The sequence below is a fragment of the Lissotriton vulgaris genome, chromosome 1_1, assembly GCF_964263255.1.
Source record: "Lissotriton vulgaris chromosome 1_1, aLisVul1.2, whole genome shotgun sequence".
Classification (NCBI taxonomy): domain Eukaryota; kingdom Metazoa; phylum Chordata; class Amphibia; order Caudata; family Salamandridae; genus Lissotriton; species Lissotriton vulgaris.
In genome coordinates, this window is record NC_141685.1 from 534,585,420 (window position 1) to 534,608,367 (window position 22,948).

At 47.1% G+C, this 22,948-nt stretch overlaps 1 protein-coding gene across 2 annotated transcripts in view; it reads left to right on the forward strand.

Annotated features, from left to right (window-relative positions):
• Positions 1-6,634: 6,634 nt before the first annotated feature.
• Positions 6,635-22,948, forward strand: part of GPSM2 (G protein signaling modulator 2) — a 466,273-nt gene continuing 449,959 nt past the window's right edge. Inside the window, exon 1 of one of the 2 annotated variants that reach the window (XM_086953900.1) lies at positions 6,635-6,967. The gene's annotated coding sequence lies outside the window, so the exon portion shown is untranslated. The remainder of the gene's footprint in view (positions 6,968-22,948) is intronic. The other variant, XM_086953901.1, reaches the window with a different exon arrangement.

Sequence of the window (22,948 nt, forward strand, 5' to 3'; positions counted from 1 at the left end):
CCTGGGCAAGAATCACCTGGAGTCAGATCGACTGGAACGATCTTGCTCATAGTCCTCGGCCCACCCTTCCGAGATGGGCTGCTTGATGTTCTGGCCAGGTCAGGAGGGAGGTCGATGACTAGGGCATCCCTACCACCACAAGAAGAAACAGGGGGGCCTTCAGCTTCCAGGTCCCTGGGGAGTCAATCTACTTCCTCCAGGCCTCCATATCTATTTGAGGTAGGGAAACCGTTCCAGTTTGGGTAGGAATCCACACGATTGTTAGGGCGGCTTCTCCTAGCTTGGTGGTTAACAAGTGACCAGTTGTTTGATTGGTTATATGTAGGGCGTGGAGGATAGAAAAAGGACAATGGCCTGGGGATGACAGAAGATCCTTCACTACAGGGCCACGAGCATATATGCTGTGCTGCGTGAGGGTCGTCAAATGTTACAACTATACAATCCCCAGGGTTGCTCTTTCTCGTTGGACCCACCCATGGGGTTCTACGTACCATCAAGACTCTACTTCTATGGCCATTAGGAATTGGTCTATTGACATTAAGCCAATGCATTATTTTATTTTTCAAGGACCAATGATTCTCATATTGGTCGTTACCAATCTGAGGAACACCCGTTAGGACAACCACATAATCATTGGCCTCAGGTGGGAGGTCAATGTAGCCCCCTCTAAAGTTGCTCTTGGCTGGGGGATCCTGAGTAGGCTGGTAGCCCTTGTCGCCAGAATGATTTTTGGGGATGGCTCCGGGTTTAGGATTTGCAGGGTGGTGTGAAGGGGCGCATTTAGAGGCCTTGGGGTTTGTACCAGTTAAAATTTGATCCACAGGCACTGTCCTTGGTTTGGGGACCGGGCGAGTGGGAGGGATTATAGGGATAGGTTGAGGGGCTTGTGGTGTTGAAACTAGAGGTGGTATAATAGTGTCTGGAACAACCTTATTCTCGAGACTTCTCAGGCCGAGAGTGGCAAGAGCAATAATACTCTTTTCCATTTCAAGTAAATTATTTTCGATCCTTGAGAGTCTGAGGTCTAGAGGGGAGAGGAGTTTTTTTAAAGTTTCCCACACTAGATCAATGAATTCTCTATCGTTGTTAGCCAAACCATCTACCCGCGGGCCCTCCTCTTCAGAAATCAGGGTGACCTGCTCAGGGGCTGACTTGGTGGTTAACCCCCCCCCCTCCATTACGGGCTGTACCACAGGAACCTGTACACCCTGAGTGGTGCTGACTACGCCATCCAGTCCTGCTAAATCATGTGACACCGCAATCTTTGCCTTCTTCCGCGAATAAGCGGAGCGAGAACGGTGTTTCCGTTTAGGTACGATTGCGCCAGGGGCATTAAATGTCATCGGAGATGGAAATTTAGCGCTTGCATTCTGAGTGCAAGAAGTGGCGGGTACACCCACTTCGATTAGTTTAGGTAGTTGGGCTGGAGGTGGAATAGGAGACAGAGGGGGCGGGGTCGGATGGACCTCAACCTGTGTGACAACACACCTGGGAATGGTAGTTCGCTCTGGGGTAATAGCTGCAGCTATGGGGCCTAGGGAAGATTTTTTGGAAGTGGCAATAATTTCCGACAGCCTTCTAGCGGCACCCAGCTCTAGGGATACCCTGGCTTGGAGTTTCGATATTTCCTGATCTATAGCGATGTTAGTGCGGGTAATGAAGTCATCCATAGGGCCACTAATCGGATGGCCACTTTTGGAGGCTTTGCTCCTAGTCATCCTAGAGCTCATGCCTTAAGGAAATGGAGAAAAGCAGTAACACTAGGAGAGGGAGGGAGAAGGGGTCGCGGTAGTTTGTAGTCCTGGATTGGGGTTAGTGATGGTATGCGGGGCGAAAGAGGATGGGCCAGTCCAGTCCGCTCAGTCCTCGAACGGCCTCAAACGGCCCGCTCTTTGCCCGGTCTTCGCCCCGGTTACCGCCCCGCGCGCGTCCCGCGATGCGCGTGAGCGGGTTCTCCTAAGTATAACAATGGGGCGTGGCACTGGGAGGGGGCGCGGCGCGGCGGGAAGAGGAACCAGCTGGAGATGACAGAAAGAATGCTGGTCCTCGCAGTCCCGCTCGCCTGCGCCTCTCACCTCCGCTGCGGCCGGACTTCTCAGATGGCTTTTCCCCCAATGGGCGTTGGCTCCCAGCCACTCCTGTGGCGAGCAGTACAGTGAGACTTTCCCCTCACAACTCCACAACTCGACTTGAGCGGCTCCCGCGAAGCGGGGGCCGCGAGGAGTAAAGAACTCTCCCAGGCAGGGGGGCGTGGCACTGGGAGGGGGCGCGGCGCGGCGGGAAGAGGAACCAGCTGGAGATGACAGAAAGAATGCTGGTCCTCGCAGTCCCGCTCGCCTGCGCCTCTCACCTCCGCTGCGGCCGGACTTCTCAGATGGCTTTTCCCCCAGTGGGCGTAGGCTCCCAGCCACTCCTGTGGCGAGCAGTACAGTGAGACTTTCCCCTCACAACTCCACAACTCGACTCGAGCGGCACCCGCGAAGCGGGGGCCGCGAGGAGTAAAGAACTCTCCCAGGCAGGGGGGCGTGGCACTGGGAGGGGGCGCGGCGCGGCGGGAAGAGGAACCAGCTGGAGATGACAGAAAGAATGCTGGTCCTCGCAGTCCCGCTCGCCTGCGCCTCTCACCTCCGCTGCGGCCGGACTTCTCAGATGGCTTTTCCCCCAGTGGGCGTTGGCTCCCAGCCACTCCTGTGGCGAGCAGTACAGTGAGACTTTCCCCTCACAACTCCACAACTCGACTCGAGCGGCTCCCGCGAAGCGGGGGCCGCGAGGAGTAAAGAACTCTCCCAGGCAGGGGGGCGTGGCACTGGGAGGGGGCGCGGCGCGGCGGGAAGAGGAACCAGCTGGAGATGACAGAAAGAATGCTGGTCCTCGCAGTCCCGCTCGCCTGCGCCTCTCACCTCCGCTGCGGCCGGACTTCTCAGATGGCTTTTCCCCCAGTGGGCGTAGGCTCCCAGCCACTCCTGTGGCGAGCAGTACAGTGAGACTTTCCCCTCACAACTCCACAACTCGACTCGAGCGGCTCCCGCGAAGCGGGGGCCGCGAGGAGTAAAGAACTCTCCCAGGCAGGGGGGCGTGGCACTGGGAGGGGGCGCGGCGCGGCGGGAAGAGGAACCAGCTGGAGATGACAGAAAGAATGCTGGTCCTCGCAGTCCCGCTCGCCTGCGCCTCTCACCTCCGCTGCGGCCGGACTTCTCAGATGGCTTTTCCCCCAATGGGCGTTGGCTCCCAGCCACTCCTGTGGCGAGCAGTACAGTGAGACTTTCCCCTCACAACTCCACAACTCGACTTGAGCGGCACCCGCGAAGCGGGGGCCGCGAGGAGTAAAGAACTCTCCCAGGCAGGGGGGCGTGGCACTGGGAGGGGGCGCGGCGCGGCGGGAAGAGGAACCAGCTGGAGATGACAGAAAGAATGCTGGTCCTCGCAGTCCCGCTCGCCTGCGCCTCTCACCTCCGCTGCGGCCGGACTTCTCAGATGGCTTTTCCCCCAGTGGGCGTAGGCTCCCAGCCACTCCTGTGGCGAGCAGTACAGTGAGACTTTCCCCTCACAACTCCACAACTCGACTCGAGCGGCTCCCGCGAAGCGGGGGCCGCGAGGAGTAAAGAACTCTCCCAGGCAGGGGGGCGTGGCACTGGGAGGGGGCGCGGCGCGGCGGGAAGAGGAACCAGCTGGAGATGACAGAAAGAATGCTGGTCCTCGCAGTCCCGCTCGCCTGCGCCTCTCACCTCCGCTGCGGCCGGACTTCTCAGATGGCTTTTCCCCCAATGGGCGTTGGCTCCCAGCCACTCCTGTGGCGAGCAGTACAGTGAGACTTTCCCCTCACAACTCCACAACTCGACTTGAGCGGCACCCGCGAAGCGGGGGCCGCGAGGAGTAAAGAACTCTCCCAGGCAGGGGGGCGTGGCACTGGGAGGGGGCGCGGCGCGGCGGGAAGAGGAACCAGCTGGAGATGACAGAAAGAATGCTGGTCCTCGCAGTCCCGCTCGCCTGCGCCTCTCACCTCCGCTGCGGCCGGACTTCTCAGATGGCTTTTCCCCCAGTGGGCGTAGGCTCCCAGCCACTCCTGTGGCGAGCAGTACAGTGAGACTTTCCCCTCACAACTCCACAACTCGACTCGAGCGGCTCCCGCGAAGCGGGGGCCGCGAGGAGTAAAGAACTCTCCCAGGCAGGGGGGCGTGGCACTGGGAGGGGGCGCGGCGCGGCGGGAAGAGGAACCAGCTGGAGATGACAGAAAGAATGCTGGTCCTCGCAGTCCCGCTCGCCTGCGCCTCTCACCTCCGCTGCGGCCGGACTTCTCAGATGGCTTTTCCCCCAGTGGGCGTTGGCTCCCAGCCACTCCTGTGGCGAGCAGTACAGTGAGACTTTCCCCTCACAACTCCACAACTCGACTCGAGCGGCTCCCGCGAAGCGGGGGCCGCGAGGAGTAAAGAACTCTCCCAGGCAGGGGGGCGTGGCACTGGGAGGGGGCGCGGCGCGGCGGGAAGAGGAACCAGCTGGAGATGACAGAAAGAATGCTGGTCCTCGCAGTCCTGCTCGCCTGCGCCTCTCACCTCCGCTGCGGCCGGACTTCTCAGATGGCTTTTCCCCCAGTGGGCGTAGGCTCCCAGCCACTCCTGTGGCGAGCAGTACAGTGAGACTTTCCCCTCACAACTCCACAACTCGACTCGAGCGGCTCCCGCGAAGCGGGGGCCGCGAGGAGTAAAGAACTCTCCCAGGCAGGGGGGCGTGGCACTGGGAGGGGGCGCGGCGCGGCGGGAAGAGGAACCAGCTGGAGATGACAGAAAGAATGCTGGTCCTCGCAGTCCCGCTCGCCTGCGCCTCTCACCTCCGCTGCGGCCGGACTTCTCAGATGGCTTTTCCCCCAGTGGGCGTTGGCTCCCAGCCACTCCTGTGGCGAGCAGTACAGTGAGACTTTCCCCTCACAACTCCACAACTCGACTCGAGCGGCACCCCGGGAATAGTACTCCGGGAGGGGGAGGAGTGAAACCACTGAGCTGCACTTGCGAGTGAAGGGGGGGGGGGGTGAGCAGTAACCTGGACAGGGGTGAGACGAACTGAGGTGACGGAAAACCACCTCCGTGACATTCCGAAGTGACACCAGCTGAGGGGGCAGGCTTAATAGATGAATTGCTGCTAAAACTGAGACAGGTGGAAGTAGTGAACTCCCAAACAGTCTAACAGCTGAAGCGATTGAAGTCCACAAGACTACTGATCGGAACGGGTGGCCACAGAGCGACTTATTGTTAGCACCCTCCAGTGTGAGAAAGAATAGGTTACCCCCTGTGGGAACGGAGTAGTTGTGGGGGCTTTGTTGATGTTTAAGTAACTTGTCTGTCTTCTTCCTAGTATATCGCCTTCGGGGGAGTGACAGAGGAAGTTGTGGGGGTCAGGTTGCTGCATCACTTTAACACACGCTAAGGCTGCCTTCGGTTAACTCAGGGTAATGTACACGACCGAAACTTCTGGTGGAATGTTATCCTAGTACTGTGACCTAACTGGGGGGGAATTATACATGCCGTAAGGTGGCAAAGTGTCATTGTTGTTACCAAGAAACTTCAGTTTCAGAACCACAAAAAAGTGAAAGCTATTGAAAAGTAAATGAATGAACTGTACACTATCCATTGAATGTAAAGAAACCTATTGTATTGAGCTTATACCCTACAGTGATTTAAAAAGAAAAGAAAAGGAACCAAGAGATACATTTTTATAAAAGGAACCGGTATTTTCATAACTTTGGTGTGGTGTCCTTATTTTTGGGGATGATGTGCTGAGTTACTGTGGGTGAGTTTGTAAGCATTACACAAAAGCCTCAGAGGTTTAGCTTTAACCGCTCTGTGCCAGGCTACCCTATGTAGTCTAGAAATTCTAGGTCTAACAGTGCCATTTTTATACAAATACAATATAATCATATCACTACTGCCACCAATCAATCTAGGTTTGATTTCAATGCATCGCCACATGGTGCAGTTAGTGAAGGCATTATTTCAATAACATTTATATTCAACATTTTAAATACTTTTGGTTGGTCTGGGGATAAATTGGATTTCCAGTGTTCATTATATAGCACAAAAGCCCAACCATAGGTGTGTCTGCCCGTTCACCAGTGGCACATAAAATAAAAGTAAATGTTTTAGCACACAGATTAAGTACTGCATGGCTAAATCCTGATAAGCTCCCAAAGGCGAGACATGTTGATATTGCCAATGCGTATTTTTTCTATTTTCTCACTTTTATGTAGCGCGAATTCCACATGAAGACATGGGAGTGCATTTACATGAGCACCAGTTATAGACTGGTGCATTTTTCTTAGCTCGATAGCCAGTCTACACTTTTCGAATAATTCTCCTTTCCAATCGAAGAAGAAAATCCAGTTACGGGAGACTAGTCTCCACTGTACCGCCAACTTCTGACTCAGTTTGAACACACCCGGACGAGAAACTGCTCTTTAACCTCGTACTCCACCCTTCTGAGCTCTCTCTGTTGAATGAATAAAGGAACAGGAGTCCTGGGCCCATTCATTATTCCGGCCAATCAACGCCTGTTTAGTGAAACCAAGAGCTCTTTCTACCCTCTCAATTGGCTCAACCGAAAGACGCAAATTTGTATCTCTTAAGGTTTGGGTCGTTTCTCGCGCATGCGCAGTGACTGTACGACGAGCTTGTGGACTGACTCCTGGGAATGTTAACTGGCAGCTCGGCCGTTTGGGAAGCGGCAGGGTGAGCGCGAGGAGGCAGGAGAGACGTTACGTCACTAAATAGGGTGTTTTGTATGTGTAGGATCGCGATCCCGGCAGGGAGACTCTAAGTAACGTCACAAGAGAGTACGTACGTGCACTAACCCAGGGAGGTGTTGGAATCTTGTATGCACAGGACTGTCCCGTCTATCTCGCCGGAAGTACTTGCCAGCGGCACAGGTCACCCGAGCGTTACTTTTTGAAGCGGACTGTTTGCTCTGCTGCTGAGCGAAGGTAAGTGTAGATGTGAGTTAGGTGATGGGGCTTTCATCTGCACAGGGTCATTGGGGAAGGTACACCGGCAGCTGGCAACACTCGTGTAGCGCGATGTCTTTCGGAGGGTCTATTGATGTCACTCTCTAAAATTACAAACGTTAGCGGAGGCAGGCAAAAGAGCAATTGTTACCACTAAGATTCACCTGTTCAACAAGATACCTGCGGTTTCAGTGGCTGCGGTGACCCTTTGCACAGCAGAAATTCCCTGCCTAACCACTGACCGGCCACTCGGACACCATGCACCCCGTGGCTCCTAATGAGGTGTTGAAGTGGGAGTATTTCGTTGTTTAATGCAAACAATAACACAGTCGTGAGGTGAGCGTTTTTAAAGGGGCGGGGGGAGTGAGCATGAAATAAACATTTCATTTTTAAAAGACAGTTTTATATACAAGCTTTTTGTAGTTTTAAATTCGGAAAAATGACAGATGTAACTTACCTTTTTATAAGTTACTTTTTGAGGCAGGCAACAACCACAGTAGATTGAGAACTTTCCTACGGCCATTACAAATGTTGGCATTGATTTTATATAGTGTGGACATGGCCTGGAGGCATCAGAGCACTTTACAAGAAAACAGTCCCCAAACAGTCGTATGAGTACATTAGAGATACAACCTAGGAAGGATTACAAGCAGGTGATCTACAGTACATGGGTTATAGGCGGTATGCGACTACAGTTCCTAACAATCCATACAGGAGTAAATGTGGGATCCAATAATGGAAAAAATGGAAGGAATATATTTTTTAGAGCTACTGAGAGATTTCCAAAATCTTGTGGCGGTTCCAGAAAATGACTGGTACATTTTATTTATCCAGGTCGATAGAAGGTGGGCGCTCCCGGAGAAGGGATTGAGCATTTCTTGAGATCAGTTTTACGCACACAGATTTCCAGTTAGGTATGCAGGCAAAGGGGAGTGGAGTACCTTGGGCTCTTGCCTCTAATGGCAGTTACTGGAGGGACATCAGGAAAGGAACGATGTCAAATCTCTCGTGACCAGTAACACAACGTGCTGCATCATGTAGAAAAGTGCTCCGAGTGAGCCTAAGTGAACTTTGGAGGAAGGAAGGAGGAAGATCCTATGCGCTAGTAGAACTGATTTTGGGTCCTGTTCTGGGATGAGCAGCCTGAATGTCTCTCCCGCCCCTTCCACCTTCCAGAGCATCTTTAGTTGGAACCACGCGCAGTGATATGAGGTTGAATCAGCAATCAATAGTGAAGCAGAATGACTTGGCATTGTAAGAAATGGAGGGTTGGTGCTCCAAAGCAGGAAGGAATTTCATCCTATCTTGCACAGATAGATTAGCCTTCTTCGGAGGCACATGAAGGAATTCAGTTTTTGGAGGGTTTAGTTTAAGGCGATAATTTGGTATCCATGACTGAAATCCTATCAAAGTGCTGGATGTGATGGTGATGTTGTCCTGGGGTGCAACATTCAAGTAGATCTGGGTGTCAGCGTACAGGTGAAATAGGATCCCTGAGTTCTGAAGAGTCACACAGGAGGTACAATCTAGAGATTAAATAGGGTTGGAGTGAACAGAGGAGAGGAAAAGCAGCATAGGAGGAAGAGAAAGACTGGGTTGAAGCACATGAGCAAGATGGCAATACAGAGCAGTGGGAAGGCTGGGAGTTTAGTGGGGAGAGAAGCACACAAGAGAAATTTCAACATTGAATTTGGTGGGTGTTTTTTTGTAGAGCAGAGAAGCTCACAAGGAAGATAGTTGAAAAACACAACTCTCATGGAGTGCTTAAGCAAAAAGTAAATAGTAGTTCCATAAAAGAGATAACTGGAAGGGTAGTAGCCAGCCAGTCGAAGAGATGGTAAGAAGGCTATGTTTTTGGGGAAGGACAGACACAACAAGGACCAGCTGGTATAAGGAAAGCCGTAGAAAAAGAAGCAGGGAATTGAGTGACAAGCCAACCTACGATCAGCAATTGGCCGGCTGTAGGACCCCTATAGGCTCATTATTTGTTTTGAAGTCAGACAACCTTGCGCTGTCTGGTAGGACTGCCCTTGACAATCTGGGTGCCTGGTCACTATATCCTTTCCCACATGCTGTCCCCCTTGCACATCCCTGCCAAAACTGCAATTGTTTTTCCCAGTTGGCAAAATCTTTAGTACCTTCTGTAAGTCCCCAGTAAATGGTGACCATGATACCTAGGGCCTGAGTCACTAATGAGGGTCCCTAAGGGCTGCTGCATGAATTGTGCAAGCACATGACACCCATCCCTTAGTGCCATTTCCTCTAACACTGCATTTAATATTAGTAAGACACCCCTACAGTAGGCCATGCAACCCCAAGTCAGGGTCCTTTTGCTGCATGTGAGGACATATCTGCACATATGCTCCTTTGCTGGATACTGGTGAAACTGGTGAAAACAAGTTCTCCCAGCTACATGTTGGCTTTACTGAAAAGAGGGAAGTTTGGTATCCAGTGCCAGTGTTTGATTTAGTAATACATGCACACAAAGGGCACCTTTTAGGTGCCCCTGTAAAGCTTCCATCCCCTTGTGCTGACTGACTGGCTTTCGTCAGCCTGCCACCAGAGATAGTGTCTGAACCCCAAGGGTGAGGGCCACTGCTCTCCAGGGACCATAAACCAAGCTTGCTTGGAAGGGGGTGCTTTCACCTCCTCCCACAGGATGTTTGTTTATTTTTAGGTGATTTGCATTGCGCGCAAATACCCTGAGGTGTCTCGGCGCATAAGATTATGATTCGGGCAAAAGGGCACTAGAGAGGAATCATTGATTTAAAAAGCCAGGTTTTCAGTTGTTTCCTGAAGACTGTGAGAGTGGGACTAGTTTTGATGGAGAGAGGAAGAGTGTTCCAAAGCCTAGAGGTGGCAACTAGGAAACGTCTGTCTCCCCAAGAAGAGGTTTTTGTCCGTGGAATAGGTAAAAGGCAAGTTGAGGATGAGCGGAGGGGTCTGTTGGGGGTATAAATGAGAAAAGCGTTCTTTAGGAACCGAGGTCCTAAGTTATGAATGACTTTGTAAGCTATACAGAGCGCTTTGAATTTAATCCTGCTTCTGACACGCAGCCAATGAAGATGACTTATGGCCGCTGTGATGGAATTGTATTTAGGGATGCTGAGTAGGACTCTGGCTGCCGCATTTTGGATCGATTGGAGCTTATTCAGGACCTATTTTGAGCATTGAGGAAGAGGGCTTTACAGTAATCCATCTTGGAGAAGATGAGGGTAGTGATGAGGGTCTTTCCTGCAGATGCTGGGAGATATGGAAGTAGCTTCTTGATTTTTCTTAAGGTATGAAAGGATGAAGAAACCACTGTGTTTACATGATGGTGAAACAGGAGTTTATTGTCGAACATAACTCCGAGGTTTCTGACCTTGGCAACAGGTTCTTGTGGGGGACCCATTTAGTTTGGCCACCAGGTGGAAGACCATCCAGGGGAGAGGCTGTCAAAGGTCTTGACCTCAGTCTTATCTGAGTTTAATTTTAAACAATTGCTCGACATCCAGGAGCTGATAGCTAGCATACCCTCCTGGAATCTGGATGCAACTGCTGCCCCATCCTTATGCACAGCCAACACCAACTGGGTGTTTTCGGCATAGGTGGTTAAACTCAGCCCATGTGCTTTGATGAACCTCGCCAAGTCCGACACATATATGTTAAATAGTGTCGGACTCAGTGAGGATCCCTGGGGCACCCCGCACGGAAGAGCAAAGATGGGCGAATAAAAAGTGCCCAGCTTTACAGTTTGGATGCGGTTGGAAAGAAATGAGGCAAGAAGGTCCTTTGCTAAATGGTTAATCCCTAAGGTTGAGACACGGTCGATCAAGGTGGAATGCTCGACCGTGGCAAAGATAGATCTAAGAGTACAAGGACCGCAGCCTCTCCTTGATCTAAAATTGCCCTGATCTCATCGGTCGCCTTTATCAGGGCAGTTTCTGTACCGTGGCCCTGCCTAAACCCGAATTGGGTGTCATCTAGAAGGTGGTGTGGATTAATGTATTCGGAGAGCTGCAGATTAGCATTCCAAGGCAGGGAGCTTCAAATCGCCTACTGTTGTTTGATATATGGATCTAGTTTTTCTTCCAGGTGCAGAAGCTGACCCCCTGGGCCCAGCGCCATTTTGGCACCTTGACAGGTGGACAAATGATCTAGTTTGATAGGCGTGCTCACCCCTAAACTAGTACCACCGCTAAGGTGATGTAACCTAAAGTAGACACAACTTTTCAAAGGTAGCCCTATTAGTAATGGCAAAATCATGAATTCTGAGTCCGGGCTATGACCAACTTTCCCAGCAAGTGGTGATATAGGGGGCGTAGTGATCCCAAGGGTAGGTAGCCCATTGGCTACTACCCTACACTCCCCTGATGCCCCTACATTCTGTATTTAGGGGAACTCTGGCACCAGAGAATCAGATCTTATTGACCTATGAAGAAGGACAATGAAGAGCTGCCGAAGCAAAGACTAAGGAAGAGCAACTGACTTGGCCCCAGCCCTGCTGGCCTGTCTGTTCTGTTTCGTCATCGAATTGCACCAAAGTCTTCTCGTCCTTCAAGCTGTCGTGCCTCCAAAGCCTGGGAGGGCTGCCTGCCTCCAATAAACACTCAAGGACTCCCGTGGAGCAGTGGCTCTGCTCCACTGCATCCTGCAGGCACCCCAAAGAAGACTGAGGGACTCCGGAACCGCAAAAGTCTGATGCTGCAAGCACCTCTGCACCCACGCTTCCTAGCACAAGCTGAAGTTGGCCACCGGTGTCAGTGTGGTCCCCAAGCCCTTGATAAGGTTCACTTATGTTTTGCCGCTTGTGAACTCTCCGCCGCTGCCTGAAGCCTCAGTTTACTGGCTCTCTCTACATCAAGTTCTCCTGGTGACAAAAATCTGATGAGTACCAACCAGCTATGTCATTGTTGGTGCGCACGTGTCTTTTTCACATTTTTTGTATTATTTCTCACAGTTTGTGATTGTGGGGTTTACATAGGGCTAGTTTGAAGAAACCCTGTTATTGGATGACTGTCTTCTGTAAAAATAGTTTTTAAAAGAAAGGTGACTACCCGTAGTGTGACTACTATGAAAATATGTATAAAAATACAGTAGTATAACTTAGCAAATGGCAGTAATTCACACACGGTGATGAAAGTTGGAAAGTTAATAAAAAGCGCCTCAGAAACCTGTTTTTTTTGTGTTGATGACAAATATCTGGTGCCTAAAGTCACCTCTGCCCCGGCCTGTGGAGAAGACCAAAAATGTTCCCAAGCAACTTGAGACCTACCCCCCGACCCCTCTTGTGATTACGACCGACTGGTTTCTCAGTCTAATCCTGCAGCCTATTTTCAACCAGACCAAGCCTTGTAGGGTAACATTGGGCACTCGACTCTAGAAAGTAACTTTGCATGCAGCTGCCCTGTGTTGCCAGAGGTGACCTGCTAGTGCTGCCTTGGACCTTGCCCCATACTAACCTTAAGTCCACGCGATTGGATTCGTAAGTCACTGTACTGTACCTGAATGCCATACTTTTTTTTCCTCCCATTGGATAACATTGCAACTTCTGAAAAAATTCAATGTCTACTTTTTAAATGCAAAAGTATTTCCCTTGAAAAATTTACTTGCCTGATCTTATTGATTCTGGTGTCTAAACATATATAAAGATATGTGTTCTTTTTATAAATTGGTGTGGATCTCCTCATTGAATCGTGTGCATCATTTGTTGATTATTGTGGGTATTTGCAGGTGTCTAACACTCCTCTGTGATAGGCCTAAGGCTGCTCACCCACACTACCTCGTAAAAGAGCCCCTTGGGATTGCTAGAGCAAGCCCCTGTCTGCTACTAAGGGAATACCTGGACTCTGCACGGTATACACTCTTTTTGGTGTACCATATAAAGAGCCGTCATCCTACAATGTGAAGTAATTCGTTCAGTTGTCAGTTTTAGCACCATTCCTTGTTAAACAGTCATTTAAGAAGCATACATTACTGACATTGTGTATACAATGTTGATGCATTGAATTGCTCATATAGGAGGAAGTACTGCTCAGATAACATTTTTATTCGCATATAATACAATAAAGATTGTTTTATTCCCTAATAAGTTTATTAATCCTTGAAGTTTAAATTAGATAACAATTTGAAGAAATATGAGCCACTTTTGAACGTTGAGTACTCATGCGTGATGGAGATTTGAATTGTGAATGGATATGTTAAAGTTACTAATGCTTTGAGGTAGTGCAGTTCTATATTGTAAATCTGTAATTCATATAAAACTGGTTCACATGGTTAAATGTGATGGGAAGTTGTGTTCAATCTTGTGAGATCCTTGTGTGTGTGGAGTCTTACGTGTATGGGTGGGTGTGCAAAAGGATTTTATATTTTTTCGTTGAAGTGGGCAATTGGTTGGCAATGCTTGGCTGGAGTAAAGTGTTCTCTCTTCTGCAATCCGGTTATTAGTTTTGCTGCGATCACTTGTGCATAAGAGCTTTATAGAGACTGCCCAGCGTGTTCTGTTTAAGAAAGCCAAATATTCGTGGGATTTTGACATTGTTGTATTTTGGGGTGGACGGCGTGATTGCTGTTAAGTCTGGGGTGTGTTGGCATTCTGTTCAATGCATTTGTTTGGATGTTGGTGTGTGGCCTGACATGGTGTCAAGTTCTGTTCTATGCACAGCAATAGGCAACTATGTGGCATAGCTGTACCGTGTTGGATGTACACTGAGTGGTCCTTTTAATATCGTCTATTGGAAGTTTGCGCCTATGTTGCCACCTGTCCTATAACATTCATTACTTTTGAGTGGGAGGACATCAGCATTGTTGCATGCTTACTGGCATCTAAAGAGTACCTGCTGTAAGAGAGGCATCAGATATCAAAGTGCTTTGTGTGCCTACCCCTAAGAGCTTGGCACATGAAGTCCAGCTATCAAGATCATAACATTCATTCAGACTGTATAACGTTTTTATGGTAGATGTAAGGTCAAGTGAGCGACTGTTCGGCAGTTGGAAGAATTAACAGTTGGAGCAGTAGTCATGGTTTCTGTAATGAGCAGAATTAAGCCTACCGATGAAGGTCTATGGCAAAGGAGCCAGATAAATATTGGAAGAGCGACCAAAGGTGGTAGCCTGAGCAGAACCTACACAACTCTTGAAAGGCTCTAATATTTCTCCTCGTTACCGTGGAATAAAAGAGGCCAAACTCGTGGCAGGAAGTCTCACCCTAGGCAGCTCTTATCCTCCCAGTACTGCACAGTCTATGTTCGGGTGCGCTGTAACCAGGTCGTGGCTCAAATCCTACCAACTCGACCACTAGTATCTTGCTAATATGAGTCACGAAGCACTTGGTAAGCTGCTGTCCTTATCCAACAAGACTGGTCCAGAAAACCCCTCGTTGCCCTCATTTCTTCACTCTTCTGGACAAGCTGATTTCCTTATTTTAGATTCTAGGGAGCGTGCTATTTCTTGTTTCAGGTGGTATCTTCCAGCCTACCATTTTCTCCCAGGCAATTATACTGTCCTTGTTAGATGGAAAAAAACACTTTAATAACGGCCATGAAGTACATTTTCCCAAATTCCATTGATATGGGTAGGACACCAGTGTGACATTTGTTCCCGTCTTAGCCCAGCTGTACCTAAATCACTTTTCATCCAGGCAACAGTAGGCAAATAATGCAACATGCATGTGGTTTTGTGTCACACAAAACAGACTGGCTGGAGGCAGAAATGTACTGCAGCGCATGTCTTGTCTGGGAGAGGAACTTTTTGCTACTTTAGCTTTTGCTCGTTTGTGGTGGAGGAGGTAAAATTGCACTAGTCTCCATGATATCAGGACACTTGCTAACACTTTCGATTGCAGTAACTTCATCCACAGCATGTTTTTAATCAGTGCTATTTTAAGTATGAAGACCCTGCTCAACTCAGCCAACTAAAAGAGACTTAATCAGCTATAACGTTGGCTAAGGATATTTTGTGTGCTTGATTACAGTAGTTTGGTTTATAATTGTAATGTACTTTACATTTGAGTAAATTAACTTATTTTAAAAAAATAGGTTTGGCTTGACCATTTTTAATTGTTTTTTTATTGTTTATATAGTTTCATTAAAGTTTGAGAAACAAAACAGTTTATAAAGAGTCCGTATACGTTTTTGGTAATCTCTGATACAGGTGTCCAATGCGGTGTACAACATGGTTATGTACAATATAGATTCATATATGAAAGAAATAAAAGGTTGTAGCTCAGCCATCAGTGAGGATAACACACAGTCCGATATCCTACGAAGTTGAGACAACAAATGTAAATAGGAGGGTGGGCGGGGGGTGGAAAGAAATCAAAAGGATATATTAAGTAATGAGGTCTCAAGCAATACATATATATGGAATCGTGTTTAACAGTAATACAACCTCTTAGTCTAAATCACAGGAGTATAAAAGGAAAGGGTATAACTCCATAGTGACAGATCCTAGAATAGGTATAATCATTGCCTTCTGTGTGATCGCTTGTTTTGGCTTGACCTTCATACTGCTTCTGTGCTTGAGTACTATAATGTTTTGAGTCCACAAACTTTCCCTATCTCTTAGATTGTCATGTTGTTTGCATTTATGTTGTGCTATCATTGTTATGGCGCTGTAGCACATTCTTTCTGGGCATTTATTCAAGTGGTATTTCAGCGAGGGAGAATGGGTTTGGGTATGTGTAAGGAAGTGATGGCGCTCTGCGTGTTCCTTAGGTTTTGGTTGTTGCTGTGACAGTAAAAAGCCCGGTGTATACAGGTCAGGGGAACACACCTAACGGAAAACCAGCCCCTGCAGCGGTAAGGAGAAGCGTCTCCTGTACCAAAATTCATAAACAAAGACCTGTGCACACGTAAAGTCGAGTGGTTCCCTGGTGGAAGCCTTAATTGAGCAATGTTATTAAAATAATTCAGAAAGATTAGTCTGGTAGCAATATAGAATTTTAATCGTGGAATAAATGATCAGTACATCCAAGTAGCTTGTTGTAAGTGAAAAGAATAATGAAGCCGACACGTGTTTCATCACAGCGTGTAGCGGCTGTGACTCTTCAGGGCTTAATCGCAGCGGTGGCGATCTCAAGTAAGACAGCGGCTTGCGAAAAGATCGCAAGCCTGAGTGAGTGTGGTGCGAGACGGGTATTTCTCCACACTGCTTAAAAGCTGGGAAATTGACACTGGTCCGTGTGGGCGTCTCTTTCTGCATCACTTACAACATGCTACTTGGATGTACTGATCATTTATTCCACGATTAAAATTCTATATTGCTACCAGACCAATCTTTCTGAATCATTTCAATAACATTGCTCAATCAAGGCTTCCATCAGGGAACCACTCGACTTTACGTGTGCACAGGACTTTTTTTATGAATCTCTTCAAATGGCACAGGGAAGTCTTTTAATCAGTTGCATCTATTATTTGTTGGAGTTTTGTTTTGTGAGCTTTGGTGTAGGTTAGTATGAATTTAAGTTGTGTTCGATCTAGGGAGATCATTGTAGTGTCTTAAGCACATGGGTAAGGGCCAAAAGAATTTCCAGCTTTTTTCTGTAGACGAATTGGACCATTGCTTAGCCAGAGTATAGTGTTCTATCTGTGCATCACACTTCAGGTAATTGATGTAATGTGTGCTTCAGGGTGTAATGTTTTAAATGTAACGTTATCTGAGAGTTCTAAGATCTATAAATGGGTGTGTTGTTGATTTTTACCACTTTGCCTCGTATATGGTGGTGGTGCTATAATATGTACACGATGACATCAGATGGTCTGTCTAGCTGATCTATTCGAGAAAGGCAGCTTGTAAGTCTGATTTGAATGGTACCCATAGTGAGTACTTTTCGAAGGAGGTGGTGATTTCTGTTGCGTGCAGCAAAAGTAAAACTAATGTAATTGAATTTAAATGGCAAGATTTCCTCTGCTGATTCCAAGCCAAAAGAGGCAACATTTTCTGCTGGATGTAGGCGCAGGTGCTCGTGTGTACTTATTGGAAGTTCTCTTTCATTGGGATCTCCTAGGGTAGCCTGTAAAAATGAGTAACTTACCCCCAATCAATACAGTGTCTAAAACACAATTCCACAATTTGAATCCGCTAAAAGGGTCTCTGCCGATGCTCTATTCTCAAACTATTCTTTCAGCTCGTTGTGGTAATGTTCTGTTTTGATTGTTGTAATAGCCGCTACATTCATCTTTATCACCTCTTTCAAAGCTGCACTGTTTCAAACTATGCATCTTACCTGTTGTCTGAAAGAACAGCATCACATCGCCCTGGATTTGACATCCCTCCACTCTACACCAGTAAAAGAAACTGCCTAGAGGGCACTTTTCTTCATACATACAATGTTACATGCCTATTAGGTCAACTATTGTACAAAATCATTTCATTTACTACCTGAACAGAAGCCTTAATACCACCAATCAGAATCTACTACCATGCCACAGTGTTAATGCAACAGACATGGTGGCCAAACTCTTCCAGTCCGCAGGTCTTGCCTGTGGCATTCCTATCACTACATCTTAGACTGAAAAATGACATGCTCCAATTCAGAAGATCTTTAAAGACCCACCTTGATCTGCCTTTCATATAACCATCATCTCTCCTACATCTCTCTCCAGCTTGGTCTTCAGTGCTCCCCAGTCATATTTCCAAGACTTGCTTTCCCTTCACTGCTGTCTGTAAAGTATTGTCATCTTATTGGGTTTATCTTCTGAAAGTCATCCTCTCTGTTATTGGAGTATCTGTTCCCACATCATTGGGTTCCTGCAATGAACCTTTCTGCAACCCGCTTCTCGTGTACATACCCATTATCAAAAGTGTTAAGGCTACCTGAAGGTGCTTTTTAGCGCTTTACAAAATTCTTAAATCAAATTAAATACATCTGGTTATAACCCATAGAATAGTCATTAGTATTTTCAGGTTAAATAGGCCTTATTCAATATTGGAATATGTACCTATCGAGCTGCTTATTGGTACTGTACTTTCATGTCACCAGTCATTACAAATCGTTCCTGTGCTCAATGTTAGCTACAGAAAAATTAAGTCAATGGATTGTAGAAAATTTGGCTTGCGTATGTCTTTGTGTGACCCATCTATTTTCAGATAAATTGTTCTGAAAAAACCCTGTGTTTTCCAGAATAAGTTGTCTCCTAATTTGAATCCTGTGTGCCCATTTTACTGCTAAGTAAAGAGCAGCTAGAATTCTCGTTAAGGGGTGCTTGTACTCAGTAATTATATTAAAAAGATGTTCATATGTTGTGTTGCTTTTTTCCACAGATGCGTGAATCCTAATGTCCTGAAACTAAAGTGCTGAGACCTACTTTCCAACTCTGTAATTAAAGACTTTGTATTTATTTTCCTACATTCTTTTCTGATGTCATCAAGAACATATCTACCCATTGCTCTTTCTGTATAAAAATAAATCTACAGGTTAGAAATAATAAACTCGTATATTAGGAAGATAATTTGCAGTGTATGTTCTTGCTTGAAAGTTAGGTGGCTGCCTTAGTATATGGTGCACACTCAAAGGAGTGATGTACCTTGCACTAATACAGGCAACCCTTATGGTGATTTTACTGGTCTTTGATTACCATAGAAAACTTTCAAAGTGATAGCTGTGCAGAGCAGCCTTGAAGCTTATCTTGACCGAGTGTAAAGCAGCTTGTTTTACATTTAATCAACAGTGTAGATTAGATGAAAAAGAACCATACAGTATTTATGAAAATAGGTCTATTATGCAACACAATCCTTAACACATTTGTATATCTCCTACCAGGGGATATCAACAATAAACACAAGAATACTTTAAAACAATCAGGTAAGTAGCACAAATATACACTGGTCTCCAGGGGGAGACCAAACCATATACTACGAAAGTAAAATGTGAACTGCAAGGAAGAACGGGACTTGGACCAGACAACTTGGATGAGCTGGGGGACCAAGGACCCACCCAAGGTAAGTACTTAGAAACCCCACAGAGGCTGTGTGCAGAGTGGAAACACCACTGCATGCCTAATGAAAGAATATGGAGAAGTCACGGTTGCAGTTTGAAAGAAGGACCCTTCCGAGAGGACACAGAAGAAACTCTTTAGAGGACAGAAGGTTTTAGAGCCACCGCACCGTGGATGCCCCAGTAAGCCGGTTGCCTGACCCAGTGAAGCTGGGTGCATAGGGGTGAAGTGATGTTGGAACCTGCCGTAGATGACAATTGAAGACTTTGGAGAAAAGGCTCCGGATAAATTTGGGAAGATGTCCGGTGGAATCCAAGGGTGGATTCTTAAAGAGGACAACCTGCCAGCAGGGGGCACAGAGTCTATGCTATTTGGAGGTGACCAGGAGGCACGGAAGCACAATGCCCACCGATGTTAGGAGGTTTAGGAGTGAAGACTATGACCTTGCCGCTGCAGCTGTGAAGACCAGGCAATGCTGAGGAAGACCAGGAGCCGGCACACGATGTTCTAAGTCTGATTTTGGTGTCTAGGTGGTCGGTGACCGGCGGGAGCACCAACAAGCCTTGGTAGCCGCAACTGGCGTGGAAAGCGAAAAGAGGCATACCAAGTGCAGGAGAGGCAGGGAAGGCCCTGAGCAAGCAGGGGAGCCCACTGAAGCAAAGGAAGACCATCAAGAGGACCCACAGGCCGAAAGCACAGGAGGCGCATGAGGGCCTTGGACAGCTCAACAAAGATGGAGGTCCACAGTGCAAGGGATCTCCAAGGGATGAGGTGCTGGAGGCTGGAGCTTCTTGTAGCCCGAAGATCTCTGGAGTGCAGAGCTAACAGGCCTTGGCAACTGGAAGTCGATTCATTGCACAGGGTTTGGTCCCAGCGACTCAGACGAGGGATACTGTACTCCAAATTGCAGGGAAGACCGGTCAGGCCTCTAGGGAGCTGCAGAATCACCAACTGTGTTGCTGGGCCTTGGGAAATCTGTAGGATGACAGGAAAAGTAGACCAGTCAGCTTTGTTGCAGTGCGTGCAGATGCAGTGGAGTGACTCCTTCACTTCAAGGGAGATTTCTTCAGATGTCCTTGATGCACACAGGTCTTCTGAAGAACCAGGATAAAGCGCAGACACAGACGAGGCAGAAGACTGAAAGAAGAGCGAGAGCAGGAATCTTCCTTGGTGCAGTCTTGGTTCTAGTTGAAGTCCAAGTGTCCAGACAGTCGAATAGTGTCTTGGTTTCAGGGCTGAGTCTTGTTCCACGATAAATCTGAGGACCCACCAATAGGGGAGCCCTTAAGTACCCTAGGAAAAGGGTTCGAATGACTTACTGGTGCCTTCCCAGAGGAGGTGTTGGACAAAGGGATGGATACTCCCTTTTCCTTTGAACAATTTGACGCCAGAGTGGGAACCAGGGTAACCTGAACTGGCTCAAACCAGAATATGCAAGGAGAGCACCAAATGGGCCCTTCAATGCAGTTTGGCGGCGCTGGAAAACGCCCCCACCCCAGCATAATACACAAAGTCCTGTCTGGAAGGTGGTCACACCTCCCTGTGGCAGGAAACCTATTGTTCTACCTTCCCCTGCTCGAGCTCATCTCGGCAGGAGGTCAGAATCGTGTCTGTGGTCAGCAGCAGCACTAGCTTGCTGGCAGACCCTGAAAGGATGTTACTGTGAGTACAGTGGGGTCCCCTAAGGAGCCCCCCAGTATATTGGATCATACTTCCAGCACCTGAATCGGTTTTGGGGTATGATTCCAACATGTTTGATACCAAGCATGACCAGGTTCTTTGCAGCCATTATAGTTCGACATCTCGTAATGACTGTTGTCCACTATATACCTTAAATTAGCTGACTGCACTTACAAAGCCCGGAGAATCGACTTTGCGGTTTGTAGGGGTGTCCTGCTCATGCAGGGGCACCTTTACACTTGTAACCAAGCACCCTGCCCTTAGGACTGAAGGGCCTACCATAGGGGTGACATAGGTTTTAAGTGTAGTGACCTCAGATATAAAGAATCTTATATCTGTGCTAAGGGGTGCGAGCACCCTCTCACACGGGCCGCAATGGCAGGCCTGTAGTCCAAGTTTAAGTGAACTCCTATGGGTGTGCTGCAGCCCATGGGAGACCCCTGGGTACCTCACTACCATATATAATTTAGACTTATGAGGGTACACCAGTAGCCATGTGTGGATGTACCAAAGTACTTACAAGAGCCCATTTAGGGGAGAGAGTACCGTTGCTGGGGTCCTGATTAGCATGATCCCAGCAGACTACAGTCAAAACACACTGACACCAGGTAAAAAGTGGGGGTAACCATGAAAGCAGATCCTACTTTCCTACACATTGGTAATTGTAGTATATTTGGAAGATAATTTGCAGTGTCTGTTCTTGCTTGTTAATTAAGAAAACAGCAGGGCAAAGGTAATCTTTATGTATATGTCTTCTACTAATAGATATTTACAGTACCAAAACAGAAGTAATCTGGTCAATTTAATTGGAATTGGTTGTGTTTTTGTTGGTTGCAAAGAGGATGCATACACTACTTACAACCTGCTTGTCTTATTCATGACTCCCCTCAGCGGCAGGAAAATGAAGTGAATAGACTAGTGCACAGAGTCAGGAGAGAATGTGAGAAGGAGGGAGAATGATTTGAGCTTGTTCCTGTTTAATAATTTGCTAGATCTGGTCGTGTCCCTTATAATTTGTATACCCACCCACTTTAATTTCCACTTGCAAAATTCAAGCAGGTGTGTATAAAATATCGCCATCTGGTCTTTCCCCCTCAAGACTTTTCATTTAAACACTACCATCCTATGTAAACAAATCTGAGACGCTCAGGATTTTTCACAGCTTCCCACCTATTTATCCACAAACACCTCTTGTCTGCACCACAGGTCAGTCTTTCAGAGAATCTGCCCATCTCTGGAACTCAGTAGAACCCTTCACCTTCTATCTTTGAGTGGCATTCAACCTTCAGTAAACTTCTGAGCATTCATCTCAAATAAATCCTCCATAACACACTATTGAACTAATCATTAACATAGATACCCCAAACTGTTTTTTAATGAGTACCATGCCTTGTACTGTTCCAGTCATGAAACCGACCCTCTAATCACCCGATCTCCCTCTTACCCATTCTTTTTGTAGTTTCACTTAATAATTGTTTTAATGGTGTGCAGATTTGATCTATCGAAAATAACGAGTAGGTAGTATTTGTGGCAACCACATAATCTTACTATGTGTATGAGAAAGCAATATGTTATAATATGCTATTTCTCCTCCTAAAAGAGAGAAAAGGGCTAATTCCCCATTAATTTCTTTGAAATTCGAGCAAGTATCTGATTGGAAGACTCAAGATGTTGATCATCTGGTAGGAGTCTAAAAAGACCTATGTATAGTCCAAAGTTTTCATTGGATTAAGAGGTGATATTTTGGATCTGATTACATGCTTCCATATATAATTCTTTATGGGACTGTTGGAGGGTGGAGAGTTAATCTGTTACAGGAATCTTCCTACTTTTTGTGTAGCACTGGTATCCATTTTAAAGGGATTATATATTTTTGAGGCCATGTGTCCTAGTGGGGTGGGTGTCTGATTAGATTGATTAGGTCAGGCATATGAGGCCTCCTTATTTTATTTATGGCCACTTAAATTGTAAGGAATTTATAAAACTCTGTTTGCTAAGTTATGTTTTTGTTGAATCGTTATGAAGGACATGGGTTTATCCGGGGTGCCTAGATCACTCTTACCTTCAATTGCAAAAGAGCAAATTCGCTGGTGCTCCGGTTCTTCCTGCCGTGTTGTCCCAGCCCTGCTCTTGTCAGTACAGTGTTAGTTTCGATACCAAGAGCTATCACCAAATGACAAACTTGTTTTGTCCTAGTTAAAACTATGCAATAGCGCCAACAAAGTTTCTTGAATAGTGCTACTTGAAAAAAAAATCTTCTACACCCAAACATTACCTAACACAAGTGCAATTACTAAGTTTAATCAACTGAAAAATGTGAACTGCGTAAGAAAATTAAAATTGTAATAGTCTTATTATTTCT